The 22,385-nt window shown below is 45.3% G+C and overlaps 1 pseudogene; it reads left to right on the plus strand.

The window, feature by feature from the left end:
- Window positions 1–1,691: 1,691 nt before the first annotated feature.
- LOC136466187 (uncharacterized) lies at window positions 1,692–21,938 on the plus strand (annotated as a pseudogene).
- Window positions 21,939–22,385: the final 447 nt, after the last annotated feature.

A 22,385-nucleotide genomic window follows, 5' to 3' on the forward strand; every position in this document is an offset into this window, starting at 1 on the left:
TAATATTTAATAAATCAAATAAACTATATGATCCGTAATAATGCATGATATATGATTTAATATCGTACGGGATTTTGACAAGACGTTGACTCGGTTTATATGGTTGGACATTGTCTATCTATATTGAGAAGCTGAGAAAAGGACGTGGGTGTGCAACACGCGCGCGGACGGGACGTGCCACTCAATCCACATAATTACAGGAGTTACTCTCTTTTATGTTGGAGGCGGCTTCATTGTGGGACGGGACGTGCCACTCAATTCATATAATTACAGGAGTTACTCTCTTTTATGTTGGAGGCAGCTTCATTGCGGGAGTTTTCGCCTGTTACCGCTGTCTCCATCCTTCTGTGTCCGGACGCATTCTCCGTCTCCTGATCTCCTCCTGAGCCTCTTCGCTTCCCCATCACGAGCATATATTTCGAGCTCCTCTGTCAGTCATTTCTCTTGGCTTCCACCACATATTCAGCTGCTCTCTGGTTCTCCCCGTCCCACTTCCTACGCGCACTAGAACTAGGAGAGTAGGGCCTCCGGAACACCTGCCGTCTTTGAGTTCACCTGCTCGGGTGAAGGGCGACAATCACGTTTTTGGGGAGTGTCACTGGCGGCATGACTACTCGCTAGGTCCTCTTCTCGGTGCTGGCGCACGTTGAAGGTCCTCCACTGATCAGCACTGCTGTTCCATCTACACTACAACGAGCGGGGCGACTACATTAACAGGCACTAGGTCGTCGAGTGCATCCAGCTCTACTGCTGGGTATGTTTGTGGAACGAATCTTCTAAGGTCTCAATCCTTAGTTTGAGTATCATCTATATGCTCATCATGTTTAAGACACACAAGCACATATATGATGTCACGAATATGATCATTTTGTTTAATGTCTTTTTTCAGATTAAATTTCTGTTAAAATTACCTAATATTTTAACATTGAATGCTTTGTGCGTTGGTGGTGGTGGTGAATGTGGGATGCGTCCTGAATTTCAGATTCAGACATCAAAACACTGTACAATTCTATGAAACATAAACCCAGCTGGTGCTGGTTTGTTGTGAGAGAAAAACACTATTGGCTGGCTGATAAGCCCTGACTAAAACTAACAAACGAACTAAGGATGGCAATGGGTCGGGTTCGGATCGGGTGGAGTCTCCGTGCACTCAAAACCGAAACCCGAAATCGAAACCCGAATCCGTCCCGAAAACCGATTCGGGTGGAAATCCATCACCAAAACCAAACCCGCGGATACCCGAAACCCGAACGGATACCCGAAACCCGAATGGATACCCGAAACCCGCGGATATATATACACATATTCACATGTATAAACAAGAGACAACAAATAATAAATATTTTCATGAGTCAACTTTAAATAAATTTAATAATCTAAGTAAACAAATTATTATTAGTATATTATAAAACATGAGTTTTAATTCCAAATGATTTATTTCGGATATCCATTGGATATCCACGGGTGGAAAACCAAACCCGAAACCGAACCCGATTGGTTTCGGGGCCCCGAACCTAAAAACCGTGGGTGAAAAACCATCCCCAAACCCGAACCCGCAGAACCCGAAACCCACGGATATCCGCCCCAAACCCGATCCGTTGCCATCCTTAAAACGAACAGGCTGAGTACTAAAATCAGTAGCCGAACAGGACCGAATCGTTTCTCGTCAAGGAAGCAATACCAAAAGTTGGATGGGGCTTTGGGGTTTGAAGCCAATATTTGGTAACCATAATGATAATTTGGTAAAGAGTTCACGGAGATAGGGAATTTGGTAAGGCCATTTTTTAGCAACATTTGGTAAGGCCAAATGCCGAAGCCTTTCCTAGTGCTAGTAGTTTTCTAGGCCAAGAGGCAAACAAGCAATTGTGGCAATTTTCTTAAGGCAAAAAGGGATTGCAGAAAAGGCTCCGATGTAGCCGGGCCATAATTTCCCGGCCCAGATAATATATAGTGGATTGCCTGGATAAGGCCATGGCAGCCGGATGGCTTCTGTCTGTTCAACTCTGAGATCTCATGAACTCCCACAGGCTAAGGCAATGGAGTCTTCTCTTCTCCCTCGATTCACTCACACCCGCGTCCACGCCTCCTGTCCTATCTTCTCTCCCACCCTCCCCCGCTCCTCGCTGCGCCTCCGCACTCCACCTCATCACATCTGCCTCTCCGCTTCAAGCCCCGGCGGATCGAACTCCACCGACGATGGTGAGGGCGACCGCAGCAACGTCAGTGACAAGGCTGGCCTCGTGGCGCAGCTAAGGAAGGTCATCGACGCCTACCGCAACAGCAACAACGACCTCCGGACCTTCCTCCAGAACCTTGTCGACACCAACGTGCTCGATGAGTCAGACGTCTTCAGCGGCGCGGGGGACTACGACGACGACGACGCCCTCCTCCGGGCGCTCATCGACGTGGACCTCCCGGGCAGGGACCCCGACCTCGGCGTGCTGTGGAAGCTCCCAGCCATCGCGGCGCTCTCCTTCGCCAGTGTGCCCGCGCTGCTCGGGTACCTCGGCGACGTGGCTGGCGCGCGTGTGCCCGCCTAGGTGCCGCTCGCCTACTCGCTCGCTTCGTTCCTGCTTGGGTCGCTGCTGGTCGTCGATGCCTTGATCAGCGGCGAGGAGTGGGCCCACCGGCAGGAGCATGAGGGGCAGCTCGAGTTCCTCGAGTCGGAGGAGGTGCTGTGGCAGGCGGCGCGGAGGGTGTCGGCCGCCGCGCTCACAGCGGCCACGGCGGGCGAGGTGGCGCTGCGCGTGGCCGCACAGGTGACGGGGCCGTTAGAAAGGTTCTAAACTCTAGTGTACATCTCGCGGGTAAAGAACTTCTGTCGGTATCTATCGATGTACCTTGGTAGCTAGTGCGTCCGCAGCGACTGGAAATGAAGTGCAGTCATAGTCCCTATGGCGACGCGAGGTACAGCGTCCCGGTGTGGCCCTACAGAGGCGACGGCGGAGTCGGTGGGGCTTTCTATCGCTTGCAGCACCCTTCTTTAGATCGGATTAGTGTTTCTCTGGTTACGGCGGCTCAGGTCAACCTCGTAGTTAGAGCCCGGATCCTCACCTCTTTTTATAGTGCTGTGTGACAGGGGCCCACCAACCATATTAGGGTTGGGCGTCCCCAATCAGGGCGCAGATCCAAGGGCGGCCTATTGGTGGAGATCAATAAACATTCTCCCCCTTGATCTCACTACCATCTTTTAATTTCATATCATTTACTTTTGTTCATTCCATTACAGATTAGGGCATAGATCATGTTTCATCATCACGGTCAATTATCGATAGATTTAATAGCTACAACACACCACTCTATTCTGAAATATATACTTAACTTTGGGTCTTCTTTTGTCCAGGAATTTTAGGTTTTCCCTTAAACCCATGCTAGCTACATGTTCTCTGAACACGTTGGGTGGTAAGCCTTTTGTAAGCGGATCCACGAACATCTTTTCGGTACTTATATGCTCAAGACTTATGACATGATCCCAGACTTTATCTTTCACAACATAATACTTTATGTCAATGTGTTTGACAGCACCACTTGACTTATTGTTGTGAGCATACTATATTGTCGGATTATTATCGTAGTATAACTTAAGTGGTCTATAGATGTCGTCAACCACCTTCAAACCGGGTATGAACTTCTTTAGCTAGTTCACCCGCCCTGTTGCCTCATAACACGCTACAAACTCGACATACATTATGGATGATATAGTGACGGTTTGCTTTGAGCTTTTCCATAAAATAGCTCCCCCTGTGAGAGTGAATACATATCCAGACGTAGATTTTCTATCATCTCCCGCATAATCAGAATCTGAATATCCCACTATATAGAGTGAATCATATCTTGTATACGTCATCATGAGGCCTTTCGTTTCTTGCAAATATCGCAAGACTTTCTTTACTAATTTCCAGTGTTCTGTTCTAGGATTGCTCTAGAATCTACCAAGTAACCCGGTAACAAATGCCAAGTTAGGGTGCGTACATACTTGAGCATATTGCAAGCTTCCGATAGCTGAAGCATATGGAACCGATTTTATTTGATCGATCTCATATTGGTTCCTGGGGCATTGAAAATCCCCATATCTGTCGCCCTTGACTATAGGAGCAGGTGAGGGACTACATTTGTTCATACTAAATTTCTTTAAGATCTTTTCTATGTATGCATTTTGTGATAGTCCTAATACCCCTTTACATCTATCTCGGTGAATCTCGATCCCTAGAACGAATGAAGCTTCACCAAGATCTTTCATATCAAATTTTGAGGACAAAAACTTCTTTGTCTTCAGTAGTAGACTGACATCACTACTAGCAAGCAAGATATCATCCACATACAGGACAAGGAAGATAAACTTCCCATTCTTAAACTTTGCATATATATAATTGTCCTCTATATTCTCTTTAAACCCAAAATTCCTTATTGTCTGATCAAACTTCAAGTACCACTGCCTTGAAGCTTGTTGTAATCCATAAATTGATTTCTTTAGGCGACATCCCATTCGTTCTTCTCCTTCCATGACAAAACCTTTCGGTTGTGCCATGTAAACATTTTCCTCCAAATCCCCGTTGAGAAATGTCGTCTTTACATCCATCTAATGTAATTCTAAATCGTAATGTGCCACTAATGCCATTATGATTCTGAAGGAATCCTTACATGAGACTGGAAAAAATGTCTTATTGTAATCAATCCCTTCTCTTTGCATAAAGCCTTTTGCCACAAGTCACGCTTTATATCTCTCTATATTCCCTTGAGAGTCATGTTTTGTTTTGTAGATCCATTTACAGCCTACTGTTTTGGCTCCTTTAGAAATTATTTCCAAGTCCCAAACTTTATTGGCATTCATAGATTTCATTTCATCTTCCATGGCCTCAAGCCACTTTGATGGATGATCACTTCTCATGGCTTCTTCAAATGAGGTGGGATTATCCTCCATTTGAAATTTTCTCAGTGTTGTATACTTCATAGTCAGCAGCTGATTTTCTAACTCTTTGAGACCTTCTAGGGGCCTCCACATTTGGCACATCTTCTGTTTGAGGTTGTTGTTGCTCTCCCTCATGTGTGGCAATAGGTTCTATAGGATCCTGAAGAAAAGCTTCCTCATCGTCATTCATTGTTGCCACAGGCGAAATAACAACAGGTGTTGGCACCACAGTATCTTGCACTGTCGGTGCAGCGACAACAGGTAGTGAGAAAAATGGCTCATGAATCATCGGACTGGGTGCATACACCCGCTTCTCTTCAAGGTCAATTTTCTCGAGCTACCATGCTCCCCTCATCATTTCATACTCTAGGAAGACAGCGTGTCTTGTTTCCACAAACTTTGTATGACTCTCTGGACAGTAGAAATGAAAACCTTTTGACTTTTCTGGGTAGCCAATGAAATGACAACTTACTATTTTGGGATCTAGCTTCCCAATATTTGGGTTAAATACTTTAGCCTCAGCAGGACTCCCCCATACACGTAAGTGGTTTAGTGAGGGTACTCTTCCTGTCGACAACTCATATGGTGTTTTGGACACCGACTTACTTGATACTCTATTAAGAATATGAATGGCGGTTTTTAACGCCTCCATCCACAGATTCAACGATAAGGTGGAGTAACTTATCATACTACGCACCATATCCATCAGGGTACGATTGCGTCTTTCAGCTACTCTATTTTGTTGAGGTTCGCCCGATGTAGAATACTATGCTACTATGCCATTCTCCTGTAAGAACTTTGCAAAAGGTCCAGGAACTTAGCCATATGGGGTATGCTGACCATAGTACTCCCCCCACGGTCGGACCTGACTTTCTTAATCTTTAAATTGTGTTGGCTTTCAACTTCTGCCTTAAATATCTTAAATTTATCCTATGCTTCTGTTTTTTCTTTGATTGGATAAATGTAGCCATAACGGGAGTGATCATCTGTGAATGTTATGAATGAATCATAACCATCCACACTCTTTACAGGAAACAGACCACATATGTCTGTGTGAATAATCTGTAAAATTCCTACGCTTCATTTGACATCTTTCTTAATTTTCTTTACCTACTTTTCTTTTATGTATTCTCTGCATTGTTCTCAATCTGAGAACTCTAATGGAGGAAGAATATCATTCTTAACTAGTCTTTCTATTCTTTCCCTCGAAATATGGCCTAAACGACAGTGCCATAATTTCAACGACGCATCATGAGCTCTCTTTCATTTTCTATTTATATCCGTAGACTCTAGTGCTCATCATGGGCGTCTTTGTGGTTCCTCACCCGATTGAACACATCTTTGTAAAGGCCTCTAAAGATGGTGTTTCGAGCCTTTGCATTCCACTTCTCGTAGTTCATCTCATCGCCTTGTAGGTGAGTAGCATCCCGAGGTTTTGGGAAGCCATGTGAGGCGGCTCTAAGAATACCAACATCTAGAGCTTCTAGATACGCCTCATGCAAATTTTCCAATAAGGAAAATCATCTCCCTCAAAGATAGGAGGAGGTCCATCCCTGTGAGACATCTTGCTCTAGGCGGTTAAGCCTAAATACGTGAACACGAGGCTCTGATACCAATTGAAAGGATCAAGATGCCCAAGAGGGGGGTGAATTGGGCTAATTACAAATTTCTTTGCAATAATCAAATCCTATGGTTAGCCCAATTAACCCGTTGTGCCTAGAAAGTGTTTCTATTGATCTAACACACAAAAGTTTAGCACCCTAAGTTCCAATCCTACTCTAGCATGATAATTCTAGGAATGTAAAAGATAAGTATTGAATTGCTCAAAGTAAATGCTTAAAGTAAAGAGAGGAGAATGAATGCAGTGATGTTTTGCCGAGGTATCAGAGAGTCGCCACTCCTCACTAGTCCTCGTTGGAGCACCCGCGCAAGGGTGTAGCTCCCCCTTGATCCGCGCAAGGATCAAGTGCTCTCTACGAGTTGATTCTTTGACACTCCGTCGCGGTGAATCACCCACAACCGCTTACAACTTGAGTTGGATCACCTACAAGCTCCGCCGGATGATCACCAAACTCTCAATCACCACCAAGCTGTCTAGGTGATGGCGATCACCAAGAGTAACAAGCACGAACTCTCACTTGACCACGACAAGCCTAATAAGAAGGGTGGATGCACACTTTGCTACTCTTGATCTCACTAATGAGGGCTCTCTTTGGGATTCTCAAATCTCAATCGCCTCACTAGGACCTTGCTCTTCTTGGCACTCTCAAACGTGTTTCTTAGCTGTTGGAATGAGCAAAAGTACCCCCACATGAATGGAGGTGGTATTTATAACATGGGCTAAAAACGAACCGTTATGTGCCTCTGCGGGGTGACCGGATGCTCCGGTCATGTTGACCGGACGCGTCGGTCAGTTCACCCCGAAACCCAGCGTTTATAGTGTGACTGAACGCTGGCCAGCATCCGACCAGCACTGACCGGACGTGTCCGGTCGTAATTTACCCTCAATGGAACCTTACTGATGTCGACCGGATGCTGGCCCTTAGCATCCGGTCACTTGACCTCTCAGCATCTGGTCACTTCCAGACGACTTCACCTTGATCAAATGAACTAACCGGACTCTAAGCCAGCGTCCGGTCACATCGAAGCCAGCATCCGGACAGTATTTGACCCTCCATTCACTTCCAACTTTCGATCATATGTGAATGAAGTTTTCTCCATTGGATCTAAGGACTATTTTGGAGCTACCTAGCGCTAGTTTTAGCAAGTGTGCACCACACATAACCCACTAGACTCACCTAGGTCAAGCTACCCATCCGTACCCCCCTTAATAGTATAGCCAAAGGAAAAACAAAGTCGTAAACTACTCTAAGTGTCACTCCAACTCCAATCGACACTTAGAACTAGTCCATCCTTAACCTTGTTGTCCATCCTTTGAAAACTGAAATGATTTCCATCATAGGGGCATGACCATCATGATAGCCCAATCGATCTCCATTACCGTGCCCTAGCTTAATTGCCTCTGCAAAACACACATTAGTCATAGTAATCACGTATTATCATTAATCACCGAAACCTAACTAGGGGCCTAGATGCTTTTAATCTCTCCCTTTTTGGTGATTGATGACAATGCCACCTCGAGTATGTAAAAGAGATGAGGTTTTTAATATGCTTGGTTCATATAAGCTTTTGGCAATGAGAACAAAAAGTATTAGGCAAGCATATATTACCCAAGGCAACATGATGTACTCAAAAGATATGAAATAAGCATGAGTACAAGTAATAAAGCTCATTTGCATCGGAGTAAAACACGGAAACAAAGCAAAAAAAGCATAGCACAAGTGATATGACATACAAATAATTCAAAGTAGAGAGCACACATGTCATAAATCATGATCACATAGATATCACTATCACATATAAAAATAGTTTAATGCATAAAGGTAAACACGCGATGAATGCATAATAGTGTATCACACATAAAACTCCAAATGTACTAGATAATAAGCTACTAAGTAAGCTAAGCTCCCCCCTAAATAGTCGCTCCCCTAAGACTATCATACTCGAACCCTCTCCCCTTTGGCGTCAAACACTAAAACCTAAGGGTCGGTCGACGGGGCTGCAGCGGATGAGCCGGGCGCTGAGGTACGAGGAGCAAGCTGGAACTGGGCACCATCATCATCTGACCCTGAGCTCTGAGCAGTCTAACCCTCTATAGTTGGAAGCAATGCTGAAGTAGTCTGGGTTGGATCAAGAACAGAAGCTATTGTAGGCTGTGCTGGTATGACTGAAGCAGCCGGCTCTAATGATGCCACTGAGGAAGGGAGCATCTCTGTAGTCCTAGTAATAGATGCAACTGTAGAAGGACCTGGGACATGTAGATATGGAGGAGTAGGCTGCCCTATCAATTCACTGAAGGATGCACCAAGGCTCCTAGACACTGTAGTCTCTAGCACTAGCAGCGAGGGCATCTCAGCCGGTGTGAAGCCCGTCTGAAGAGGTGTGAACTACGGGGCTATCACTAGCGAAGCAAAATACTAGGACACCTGCTCTATAGGTGAAGCAAACTGTGCCGGTGGCTGTCCCTGACTCTGAAGCCCACTAGGCTGTAATGCTAGAGTCATCGACGTGGTGGTAGGCTAACCAAGCTGGGGCGAAGGCTGTGGCGGTGGAGCCCCAATCGCTGTCACTACATGCTGCATGAATCTAAGAAGCTGCTGCTGCATGAGAAGTTGTTGCTGATGCATGGCCTGCTGCTGCTGTATGGCCTGCTGCTGGCGCTGGAACTCATCCTGCCGAGTCTAAAACTGTGCAAAAGTGGTAGCGATCTCCTGATCCTGGCGTGCCTGATCCTGCCTCATTCGCTCAAGTATAGCAAGGAGAGCGGGGTCTGTCTGCTGTGCAGGTGGAGCTAAACTAGAGCTGTCGGCCTCATGATCATGTTGACGTGCAGGCATCTGAGGAATGTCCCGGTAGTCCTCGTCTGAGCTGTCACTAGGGTTGCTCTCGACCATCCCCTCCTGCTGAGCAAGCTCCTCCTCCTCAGTAGCTGCAATATCCCTGATAATAGCATCCTGTTGGGCTATAGTCTCTGGTACATCTAGACAACGGTGTGGCTGACTAGGTGCCTGTGGTGTACTATGGCGGATCATCTGAGTCAGGTTGTATATAGGGTACTCTGTAGTAGCATCATTATACTCAGCTAACATCTCAGGCGACCTCACTATAACTGCCCTATGAATAAGAAATGTGATCCAATGGGCATAGGGCAACTGTCGATGACCTTTGAACCCCTCAGCAATAGTATCCTCCATCTCTGAAAGAAGGAGATTCCAAATGTCAAATACGGTATGCTGCATCGAGAGTTGAGAAGCCATAGCTGCAAGCGAGTCAAGCCCTCGTGATACCCCATCCTTGGAATCAAGGTCCTCCTTATAATGGCATCCAGCACTCTAGCTGTAGGAGTGAGATCACTAGGAGTCCTGCTTGACCCCTCGCCAAAAGGCTCCTTGAAGCAGTGGCGAACTAAATCTGTAGGAGGCACCATACCGCCATGAGGGCGTCTAGGAGGCGTTGTCTGTCCATAGCAAACATCATGTAACCTGACAAGCTACTCCTGAAGCCTGAGTATCTCCCTGACTCTAGTGCTCATGAGCCTGTAATCCCTGCCTCTGAATACAAAATGAATGTATCTGTGCTGTGGGTCAATCCATAGTGTAGCATAAAACTGATGGACGTAAGATGGACCATATAATCCGGTCCATCCAATCAAGTCTGTCAGCCTTGGCAGATATGTAAGGTAGGGGCGAATGTGCTCTCCAGCTGCTGTAACTATAGACTCAATGTGGCACACCCTCTGAGGTCTGAATACATCTCCACTGTTAAGATATGCATTGTACAAATCCTCCTGGAGTGGTGTGTAGAAGTCCTCTGATGCTCTATCATCCCTCCTCGATGGGAACCACTGCTCAAACTCCACAAACCTGAGCTGCTGCACCTGCTTGGCCATGGCGACCCTCAAGTCCAAGTGTGTCATAGGAGGCAGACCCTGTGGTCTAGGCGGTGGACGTGAACCCCTTTGCTGTGTATCTGCCCTCGGCGTGACTGGAGCACGGGTACGACTAGAGCGGCAAAGCTGTGGCTGAGGTGCCTGCTCTATCTCCTTGGCCTACTGTCCCTCCTGAGTCGGCTCTACTGACGGTGCCTGCTACTGTGACTCCCCCTGAGGCTGATCCTCATCGATGGCAACACGCTTTCCTCCAATCATGAGAGTCCTAGGTGGACCACCATGAAGGCGCTCAACCCGCTCAAGTGTAGCCCTTGCTTCTGGTGAAAGCTGATATGCAATTCGGACTCCACTACGAGCACCTCCTCTCTCGGCACGCTCTACAGCCTCTACAACTATGACTGCTCTAGCTATCTCTGCATCTGGGTACTTGCACTTCTTTGTTGCAATCTACTTCGTCGCCTTGCCTTTAGGATCTATAGGCAAGCGAGGTGGACGCCTCGGATCCTCATCACCCAGACCGCCCCCAACATTCTTGATGTGAACCATCGGTTGGATCTAAAGAGAACAACTGCCGCTGACAACAGACAACTGCCGACTATCACTTCCAAGGCTTGGCCTCTTTCCATACTCGCGAGCTTGGCCCCGAGTTAACTGACAACTGCCACTGAGACCTCATCAACACCGACTCACTGCACGATAGAATAGATAGGATATACAAATTGTTTTAATTATGCATCTAGAGATACAAAACCCTAAGAAAGCAAGCAATTAGGTATGAAATTGAAATATGGGCTTGCTACCTGACGAACCGACGATCCGAGGAGAAGAGAAACAACACGCGGGGAACCACCAAAAAGGCGAGGCTAGGGTTAGGGTTCCGAATGCATAATGAATCGATAGCTAGGGTTTGCTGTGCTGTAGCTGGGCAAGGCCACAGTACTATGGGCGTAGGGTGAAGCTGTGGCGCTGAAGCACGTGGCGGCGCAGGGCGTGGAGGCAGGGCGGCGCTACGGAGGTGCGCGAGAACGGCGGCGTGGCAGCTCAGCGCGAGTAGGGCATGGTGCGCCATGTGGTGGCACGGGAGCTACGCGGACTAGAGGCGACGCACGGGCATGGGAAGTCGCAACTACGGCGGCTAGGGCAGAGGTGAGCTCGAGGCGATGACGACGGATGCGGCTAAGATCAAAACACCGGCGATTAAGTAGTGGCCCCCAGCGGATCATAATATAAAATGGGAAAAGAGTCCTGAAACCGCACGCTTTCTACTGTCCGGACGCTCCGGTGGCAGCGACCGGACGCTGCCACCTAGCGTCCGGTCGATTCCAGAGAGGTCCAAATCCTCTGGAATCGCGACCGGATGCGTTCGGTGGACACCGACCGGACATAGCCAGAGTCCGGTCACCTTGCCTTGATGCCTTCTTGCTCGACCGGACGCTGAAGCTCCATATGACCGGACGCTGGGAAAACACTGTTTTAGCGTCCGGTCACTCCTCGGCAGCTGTTCACCTTCTGTGAACTGACCGGACGCTGGACATCAGAGTCCGGTGCAGCGTTTGGTCACTCCTTTTCCAGCGAATCTTCAAAGTCCTTCGTGCTGCCTGTTCCCAATCAAGTCCCAACTTGAATAAGATCTAAATAAACACCAATTAGGACTGATGTGAGTAACCTCTCTCAAACCCTCAAAATTTTCAAAATATTTTGCCTTAGGCTATAATTCTTTTTAAGAAAATAGGCAATAAGAGGACAATTTGAAGACAAACGATAAACAACAATCATGCATATGCAATGCAATACTTGAAAATAAATCTAGTTGCTTGTCAAGTTTGATCCAAGGTTAAGCTTCTTCACACGCTTTTCGGCGGTTATCTTAACCATGTTAGACAAGCCCTATATGCATTACAAAACATTAAACATGTTGTATATTACAATGCAATGCAAGGGACAACACAAGCTCATTTTTAATGAAGTTACTAAAATCAAGCACATTGAGCTCATTCCGCAATCTATAAAAAGTTGTCTCATCTAGCGGTTTAGTGAAGATATCCGCCAATTGATCCTCGGTCCTTACACCTTCTAGTGATATATCATTTTTAGCAACATAATCTCTAATAAAGTGATGATGGATATCTATGTGCTTGGTGCGAGAGTATTGAACCGGATTATTTGCAAGTTTTACCGCACTTTCATTATCGCATAAAAGAGGTACTTTTTCTAGAACTACACCATAGTCTAGCAAAGTTTGTTTCATGTAAAGTATTTGTGCACAACAAGCATGCGTGGCAATGTATTTCGCTTTGGCGGTGGACAAAGCCACACTATTTTGCTTCTTGGAGGACCAAGACACAAGTGATCTACCAAGTAAATGGCACCTCCGGATGTGCTTTTTCTATCAACTTTGCAACCGGCATAATCCGAATCGGAATAGCCAACTAACTCAAATATAGCTCCTTTAGGATACCAAAGACCAATGCTTTGTGTGTGCTTAAGATACCTAAGAATTCTTTTAACGGCAATCAAATGAGTTTCCTTAGGATTAGCTTGAAATCTAGCACACATACACACACTAAATATGATGTCGGCCCTAAATGCGGTCAAATATAACAAGCTACCGATCATAGAGCGGTAGAGAGTTTGATCAATTGGGTTACCTCCCTCATCTAGGTCGAGATGTCCATTAGTTGGCATTGGTGTCTTGATTGGCTTATATTCATCCATCTTGAATCTCTTGAAAAGATCATTTGTATATTTCTCTTGAGAGATGAAAATCTCTTCTCTCATTTGCTTGACTTGAAAACCAAGAAAGAATATAAGCTCTCCAATCATTGACATCTCGAACTCCTTCGACATCAATTCACCAAACTCTTTGCAAGAATCTTCATTTGATGATCCAAAGATGATATCATCAACATACACTTGACAAATGAAGATATGCCCATCAAGCTTATTGGTGAATAGTGTGGTATCGACCTTTCCAATGGTGAAGCCCTTCTCAATGAGGAAGTCCCAAAGACGCTCATACCAAGCTCTTGGGGCTTGCTTAAGCCCATATAAAGCCTTGGACAACCAATAAACATGATTAGGATATCTAGGGTCTTCAAACCCAGAAGGTTGATCAACATAGACTAGTTCATTAATAAAGCCATTTAAAAATGCACTTTTCACATCCATTTGATAAAGTTTTATTTCATGATGTGATGCATATGCAAGGAGGATACGGATAGCTTCTAATCTTGCAACCGGTGCAAAGGTCTCTCCAAAATCCAAACCTTCAACTTGAGAGAACCCCTTTACCACTAGTCTTGCCTTGTTCCTCACAACAATGCCTTCATCATCTTGCTTGTTTTGGAACACCCACTTTTTTCCAATGACTCTTGCACCTTTGGGCCGCTCTTCAAGAGTCCAAACTTCATTGCGAGTGAAGTTGTTCAACTCTTCATGCATTGCATTTATCCAATCTAGATTTTGAAGAGCTTCTTCTACCTTAGTAGGCTCAAAGCAAGAGACAAAAGAGTGATGAGCAATAAATAAAGCAAGTTTTTGTGAGCGAGTCATTACACCCTTTGAAGAACTCCCTATGATGAGATCTTATGGATGATCTTGTAGTAGAGGTGTATTTCTTCTATTAACCACTTGAGGAGGAGGTTGTGGAGCATCAACATCTTATGCTTGTACCACCATTTGATCATGGGAGACATGAGTGTCTTTATTTTCCACTCTCTCATCTTTTCTCACCATCTTGTGGCACACTTGATGAAGAAGGTGGTTCAATCACTTGTACATCATCTTCATCATCTTTAGGCTTGATGTCTCCAACCAGAATGTTCTTGATAGCCTCTCTCAATGGTTCATCACCTACATCATCAAGATTCTCATGTGCTCCTTGAGAGCCGTTAGATTCATCAAATTCCACATCATATGTTTCTTCAACCAAGCCGATGGCATGATTAAATACTCTATATGCTTTGAACTTTGATGAGTAACCAATAAGAAAACCAATATCACAATATCTTTGAAACTTCCCTAGGTGTTGGCGCTTCTTGTAGATGTAGCATTTGCAACCAAACACTCTAAAGAAGGAGACGTCCAGCTTCTTTCCATTGAGCAACTCATAAGGTGTCTTGCTAATGAACTTTTGAAGGAATAGGCAGTTTGATGCATAGCATGCGGTGTTGATAGCTTCCGCCCATAGAGCCTCGGGGGTGTTGTATTCATCAAGCATTGTTCTTGCAAAGGTGATCAATGTCCGGTTCTTCCTCTCAACTACACCATTTTGTTGAGAAGTATTTGTTGCGGAGACCTCATGCTTGATCCCAACTTCATCACAATAGGCTTCTATGTTTGTGTTGTCAAATTCCTTCCCATTGTCACTTTTATCTTCTTAAGCTTCGCTTCAAATTCATTTTGTGCTCTCTTGGCAAACTTCTTGAAGCAAGATGCAACTTCAGATTTGTCATGAAGGAAGAATACCCATGTATACCTTGAATAGTCATCAACAATCACAAGACAATAAAGATTTCCTCCCAAACTCTTATATGTTGTTGGTCTAAATAAATCCATATGAAGGAGTTCTAACACTCTTGCGGTTGACATAAAAGCTTTTGTTGGATGGGTATTTGCAACTTGCTTGCTGGCTTGACATGCACTACAAAGCTTGTCCTTCTCAAACTTCACATCCTTCAACCCTCTCACTAAATCATTCTTCATTAGCTTCTTGAGTGAGCTCATCCCAACATGAGAAAGTCTTCTATGCCATAGCCACCCAAATGTTGTTTTGGTGAATAGGCATGTCTTCAAGTTTACATCTTCGGAGGTGAAGTCCACTAGATATAGGTTGTTGTATCTAAATCCTTTGAATATCACATGATCATCATCCTTCTTGGATACAACAACCTTCTTCTCGGTAAACAAGCATTAGAAGTCAAGATCACACAATTGTCCAATGGATAGCAAGTTGAAACTCAATGAAGCAACATATAGCACATTGGAGATGGAATGATCATTTGATATAGCCACTTTGCCCAATCCTTTGACCTTGCCCTTTGAGTTATCTCTAAAAAGTGATTCTTTCTTGTCCATCTACGTCTTCATCTAGTGAGGTGAACATACGAGGATCACTGATCATATGTTGTGTGCAACCACTATCAATAACCCAATGACTTTCACCGGTCTTGTAGTTCATCTACACACAAGAGATCAAGCTTTAGGAACCCAAACTTGTTGAGGGCCCTTCACCTTCTCAACAAGTGACTTTGCAATCCAAATTTTCTTAGACCTATTCTTGTTGGGAGAACCTAAGAACATGACTTTCATCTTTCCACTAGAATCTTTTCTAAGCATGTAGTGAGCATTGAAAGCAAAAGGTCTAGCATGTTTGGGCAAGAGTTGTGGTGGTGGAGTTTGGCACTCATGAGCAAAGTGGCCTTCTTGTCCACACTCAAAACATCTCTTTAGCTTTGGCTTGGACTTATGTTGTTGTTGAGCTTGAGCCTTCTTCTCTTGGTTTGCCAAGTACCCAATGCCACTTCTATCCATCTTCATGATGGTGTTCATTAGTAGCTCACTTTGAAGATGCTTGCCTCAAGTGAACTTGCTCAATCTAATCTTAAGATGCTCTTTCTCCAACTTGAGCTTCTTGTTTTCTTCCTTGAGAGCATCATTGTTTTTCTCTTCCTTGAGCTTCTTGTTCTCATCTTTGAGCTTCTCATTCTCAAAGATCAAACCATCATCATGAACAATAGTTTCTAGCACAATAGACTTGGTGGTTTTGAGTTCTTCAAGATCTTTCTTGAGCTTTTCATTGTCATTCTTGAGCTTGACAAACTCATCATAATCATCGGCTTCAACCACTTGCTTGCCCTTGCTACTAGAACTTTGCTCAATGCTCTCAATAATCAAGTCATCACATGATGTAGCTATATCAATCTTAACAACATCGTTAGTAGCATCATGTGGCTCATTTGATAAGAATTCTTGAGCAATAACAAGATTATCATGATTAACCTTAAGAGTAGTATATTCTTCTCTTACCTTGTTGTGGCTAGTGATGAGCTCATTATGTGTCCTCTCAAGTTTATCATGTTTTTCTTTAAGCTCTTTCTTAGAAGATTTGAGCTCCTTGAGTTTGGATGATATAGCATCATTTGCTTCTTTAAACTCAACACTAGCCTTTTCCGCTATATCACATTTGGCTAAAAGAGAATCATTTTTAGCTTCTAGCTTTTCATTTTTAGCTCTAGTTTTTATAATGATCTTAGTGTATTGTTTTAGCAATCTAGCAAGATCATCATAAGAAGGTGATTCATATTCATCATCACTATCGCTATCATCATCACTAGCATGCTCGTCATCACTACTGTCATCATTGTTAGATACCTTAAGGTCACCCTTGGCCATAAGGCATAGGTGTGTAGAGGATAATGGCGGTGGTGGCAATGAAGATGATGAAGAGTTGATAACAATTGCAGCCACCTTCTTGTTGTCACTATCATCATCGGATGAGGCACTAGATGAATCAATGTCCGTGAGTCAATCACCGACAATGTATGCCTTTCCACTTTTTTTCTTCTTGCCATCTCTCTTCTTGTATGGCTTGTTCTTCTTCTTCTTCATTGCTTGAGTCATCTTTCTTGCCCTTATATTTGTTCTTGAACTTGTCTTTCTTGGGCTTAGTGCATTGGTGTGCTAGATGACCAAGTTCTTCATAATTGAAGCAATCCATCTGGGAGATTGGCTTCCTTCTAGAGCTAGTGAAGAACTTCTTCTTGCCATCAAACTTGATGCCACTCTTGTTGAGCTTCTTTAGCATCTTGGCGGTCTTTTTCACCATGATAGCAAGACTTTTATTATCAACTTCATCATCACTTGAGCTCTCATACTCAAGTCTTGCTTTACCCTTCTCTTGGCTAGCTTTGAATGCTAAGTCCTTATCTTTCTTCTTGATAGAGGATGAGCCATCTTGTGGTGTGATGTGCATGTACATCTTATGAGCATTGATCTTTCTCAAGATTTGTGTCAGTATAGCGATGGAAAGATCACCTTGATGAAGCACGGTCACAACATGCCCATATTTATCAATGGGGAGGACACTCAAAATCTTTCTTACAACATCGGATGGTTGCATTTGAGTGAGTCCAAGCCCATTGACTTCCTCTATAAGAACATTCAAACGTGAATACATCTCATTAGCACATTCTTTAGAAAGCATTTCAAAAGAGTTGAGCTTTTTTATGACAAGATGATAGCATTCCTCACGCTCACTCTTAGTTCCCTCATGGAGCACATAAACGTCCGACCATAGTGCATGGGCGTCTTTGTGGTTCCTCATCCGATTGAACACATCTTTGCAAAGGCCTCTAAAGATGGTGTTTCGAGCCTTTGCATTCCACTTCTCGTAGTTCACATCATCGCCTTGTAGGTGAGTAGCATCCCGAGGTTTTGGGAAGCCATGTGAGGTGGCTCTAAGAATACCAACATCTAGAGCTTTTAGATACGCCTCATGCAAATTTTCCAATAAGAAAAATCATCTCCCTCAAAGATAGGAGGAGGTCCATCCCCATGACACATCTTGCTCTAGGCGGTTAAGCCTAAATACGTGAGCACAAGGCTCTGATACCAATTGAAAGGATCAAGATACCCAAGAGGGGGGTGAATTAGGCTAATTACAAATTTCTTTGCAATAATCAAATCCTATGGTTAGCCCAATTAACCCCTTGTGCCTAGAAAGTGTTTCTATTGATCTAACGCACAAAAGTTTAGCACCCTAAGTTCCAATCCTACTCTAGCATGATAATTCTAGGAATGTAAAAGATAAGTATTGAATTGCTCAAAGTAAATGCTTAAAGTAAAGAGAGGAGAATGAACGCGGTGATGTTTTGCTGAGGTATCGAAGAGTCGCCACTCTCCACTAGTCCTCGTTGGAGCACCCACGTAAGGGTGTAGCTCCCCCTTGATCCGTACAAGAATCAAGTGCTCTCTATGGGTTGATTCTTTGACACTTCATCGCGGTGAATCACCCACAACCGCTCACAACTTGAGTTAGATCACCCATAAGCTCCGCCGGATGATCACCAAACTCCCAATCACCACCAAGCCTTCTAGGTGATGGCGATCACCAAGAGTAACAAGAACAAACTCTCACTTGACCACGATAAGCCTAATGAGAAGGGTGGATGCACACTTTGCTACTCTTGATCTCACTAATGAGGACTCTCTTTGGGATTCTCAAATCTCAATCACCTCACTAGGACCTTGATCTTCTTGGCACTCTCAAACATGTTTCTCAGCTATTGGAATGAGCAAAAGTACCCCCACACATGAATGGAGGTGATATTTATAACATGGGCTGAAAAACAAACCATTATGTGCCTCTGCGGGGTGACTGAACGCTCCGATCATGTTGACCGGACACGCCGATCAGTTTACCCCGAAACCCAGTGTTTACAGTGTGACCGGACGTTGCCCAGTGTCCGGCCAGCACTGACTGGACGCGTCTGGTCATAATTTACCCTCACTGGAACCTTACTGATGTCGATCGAACGCTGGCCCTCAGTGTCCGGTCACTTGACCTCTCAGCGTCCGGTCATTTCCAGACGACTTCACCTTGATCAAATGAACTGATCGGACTCTGAGCCAGCGTCCGGTCAGTATTTGACACTCCTTTCACTTCCAATATTCAATCATATGTGAATGAAGTTTGCTCCATTGGATCTAAGGACTATTTTGGAGCTATCTAGCGCTAGTTTTAGCAAGTGTGCACTACACCTAACCCACTAGACTCACCTAGGTCAAGCTACCCGTCCATACCCCCCGTAATAGTATGGCCAAAGGAAAAACAAAGTCCTAAACTACTCTAAGTGTCACTCCAACTCCAATCGGCACTTAGAACTAGTCCATCCTTAACCTTGTTGTCCATCCTTTAAAAACCAAAATGATTTCCATCATAGGGGCATGACCATCATGATAGCCCAATCGATCTCCATTACCGTGCCCTAACTTAATTGCCTCTACAAAACACACGTTAGTCATAGTAATCACGTATTGTCATTAATCACCGAAACCCAACTAGGGGCCTAGATGTTTTCATCTCCCTCACCGGTGTCACAGGCATAGTGGGACACGGTGAGGTGACTACCCAGTCCACCTCAGCCAAGATGAAGGTCATGTCAATCTTTTTCTTCCACTTCGTGTAGTTGTCACCTTTGAGAGTGGGGATCTCTAACAATTGAATGTCTTGATTCCAATGTTGGTCAAAATTAAAACATGCAATTATTCTTATATACTAATTCTACATCACCGTTGGGCAGAAATAGAATTAAATAGAATTAATGCATAAAATCATTGAAATTATGATATTGTTATTAACAACGTTGGTTAGAAAAACAACAACATCATAATCATGTCAAAATCACTAATTCTATATCACCGTTGGGCAGAAATAGAATTAATGCATAAAATTATTCAAATTACGATATTGTTATTAACAACGTTGGTCAGAAAATAACAACATCATAATCATGTCAAAATCTATTTTTCTCCAATTAAATATCACGTTGGTTCAAAATAACTGGAGAATAAACAATTTCTTTAGCAGCGGAAAAACTAATTCAATTTAATGAATTTTGCCCACAGGAAAAATCTCTTTTCTATTTTCTTTAAGCCATTAATCAATTTCCAGGAAATAAACATTTACTGGAAAAAGAAAAAAGGAAAATTGATTCATTTCTTTCATTGTTTTCGGCCCAACCGGCAAAACGGCCCACGGTCGCGCGCGCGCTCTCCCTCATGCTCCCCCATGCCCAGGCCGCAACCTGGGCCTGGGCCGGGAAAGTGGCCCAGCGCTCGCGCCTGCCTGAGCCGAAAGCCGGCGCGGCCGTTCGTAGCCGCTCGATCAAGATCGACGGTCGTCCGCGCGTCTCGGGAGATCAAAAGCGCGCCGCGGCCGGTGCCCCGAAACCCGAATTCCATTTCGCATTCTCTGCTTCTCTCTCTTCGCTCTCTCTTCGCCGCTCTCCTCTTCCCTCTCAGCGCAGCCACCGCGAGCGACCGAGAGCAAGACGCGACGCGGGGATGGCGGCTCTGTCGTGGCACCCCTCGCTGGCGCACGCGTGCGGCCAGAGCCGCGCGCAGCACCATCGAGCGGCACCACGGTGGTGCCCTTTGGCCTGAGCCCGAGGCGGAGATCGTGCAGCGACGCTTCTCCCGCCTCGGTGGCTGAGGTTGTCTTCCCGCACGGTGTCCACACGACTGTCGGCGGTGGAGACGGAGCGGGCGGACCCCAGGTAGGAGCCCCTGCCCCTTTGTCCGTTCACTCTCTTCCCCTTTCTTGTCGCGAGTTAGGGTTTCGTTAGGTAAGCCACCTTGCTAGCTCTTCCCCTGTCCCCTTCTTTTCTTTTGGATCTGCTTTCTTTTCTTCTCAGAGCTTTGCCGATTGTGGATTAGGGTTAGGGTTGCGTATTGTTCTTCTTCCCCGAGCTATTTGCGCGGGTTAGGGTTAGGGTTTGACTCACTGGAGTCACTATTCATCTTCCCCAGCAAGTTCTTCGTGGGTTTGAGCTCAGATTCGGGTTCTTCTTGAAGCCGAGTCCTTCTTCTTACTCCTTTCCTTCACCATGTTAGGGTTGGGGTTCGGCGACCCTCTTTTAGATCCGAAAACCGAATCTCTCACCTCAGCTCTATTCTTTTCTTGCCGCGCGCCGGCGAAGACGGCGGTGTGGCATCTTTCCCCGCTCGGTGGCGGTGGTGACCGGGAGTTGAGTGACGTCCGCCACCCTCCGGTCTCTTTTTATTTTCTTTTACCCGGTTAGGGTTAGGGTTTCAATCCGAACCGGATCGAACCCACTATTACTTTTCGATTTCTTTTTAATTCTCTACCCCATACTAGATCTACACACTGACAACCTTGGCTCCGGTACCATTGTTAAAAAGGTTCTAAACTCTAGGTGTAGATCTAGCGGGTAAAGAACATCTGTTGGTGTACCTTGGTAGCTAGTGCGCCTGCAGCGACCGGAGATGAAGCGCAATCACAGTCCCTATGGCGACACGAGATACAGCGTCCCGGTGGTGGCACTGCAGAGGCGACGACGGAGTCGGTGGGGCTTCCCGTTGCTTGCAGCACCCTTCTTTAGATCGAATTAGTGTTTCTCTATAGGTGGTTACGGCGGCTCAGGTCAACCTCGTAGTTAGAACCCTGATCCCCACCTCTCTTTATAGTGCCGTGCGACAGGAGCCCACCGACCATATTAGGGTTGAGCGCCCCCGATCAGAGCGCAGATCCAAGAGTCCAATAGGTCGTTGGATCTATTGGTAGAGATCAACTAACAGGGGCTGGACCTGCAACCACCGCTCTAGGTGGCGTTCCTGCTCTTCGGCGTCCTCCTGGGCGTGCCGTACGGGGTGTTCTCGGCGAGCTTCGATCCAGCGGTGGAGGGCTCCTGGCTCGGGTGGGAGGACTTCGTTAACAACATCCGCGATGTCGTGCTCCAAGCCGGCGATCGCCGTGGCCGGAACAATAAATAGGTTGATGAGAACTGCTGGGGCAGTCGGGATGGAACGCCTCAGTCTGGTCAGATCGACTGACGACCGACAGTTTGGAACAGTTTCGTCAGTCGTCAGAGAATTTTACTGAGATTTATACGAAACAATTCAACTCAGGACCGTAGGATTAGAGAAATACTCCAGTTTCAAATGACCTTTGGAATGCACACCTTATTACAGGAAATTCCTGTGGAATTCAAGAAAAATTCTGGAGTAGGGAAGGGGCACTATGGCTAATCCTGGTGTTCACTAGGATTCAGCCGTGACTGTAATCTGTAAACATTTAGTTTGAATGAATACCATAACATAGAGATTGTATACTTCACTTCTGGGATATCCCAGACTTCTGATCTCTGAGGCTAGCTGCAAATCTCGTGCAATACCCACGGATTGAAATATTGCGTGGCTCATCACTCTGAAAAGGAGCTATTTCAT

This window comes from Miscanthus floridulus, chromosome 7 (assembly GCF_019320115.1).
Source record: "Miscanthus floridulus cultivar M001 chromosome 7, ASM1932011v1, whole genome shotgun sequence".
In the NCBI taxonomy this organism is placed as follows: domain Eukaryota; kingdom Viridiplantae; phylum Streptophyta; class Magnoliopsida; order Poales; family Poaceae; genus Miscanthus; species Miscanthus floridulus.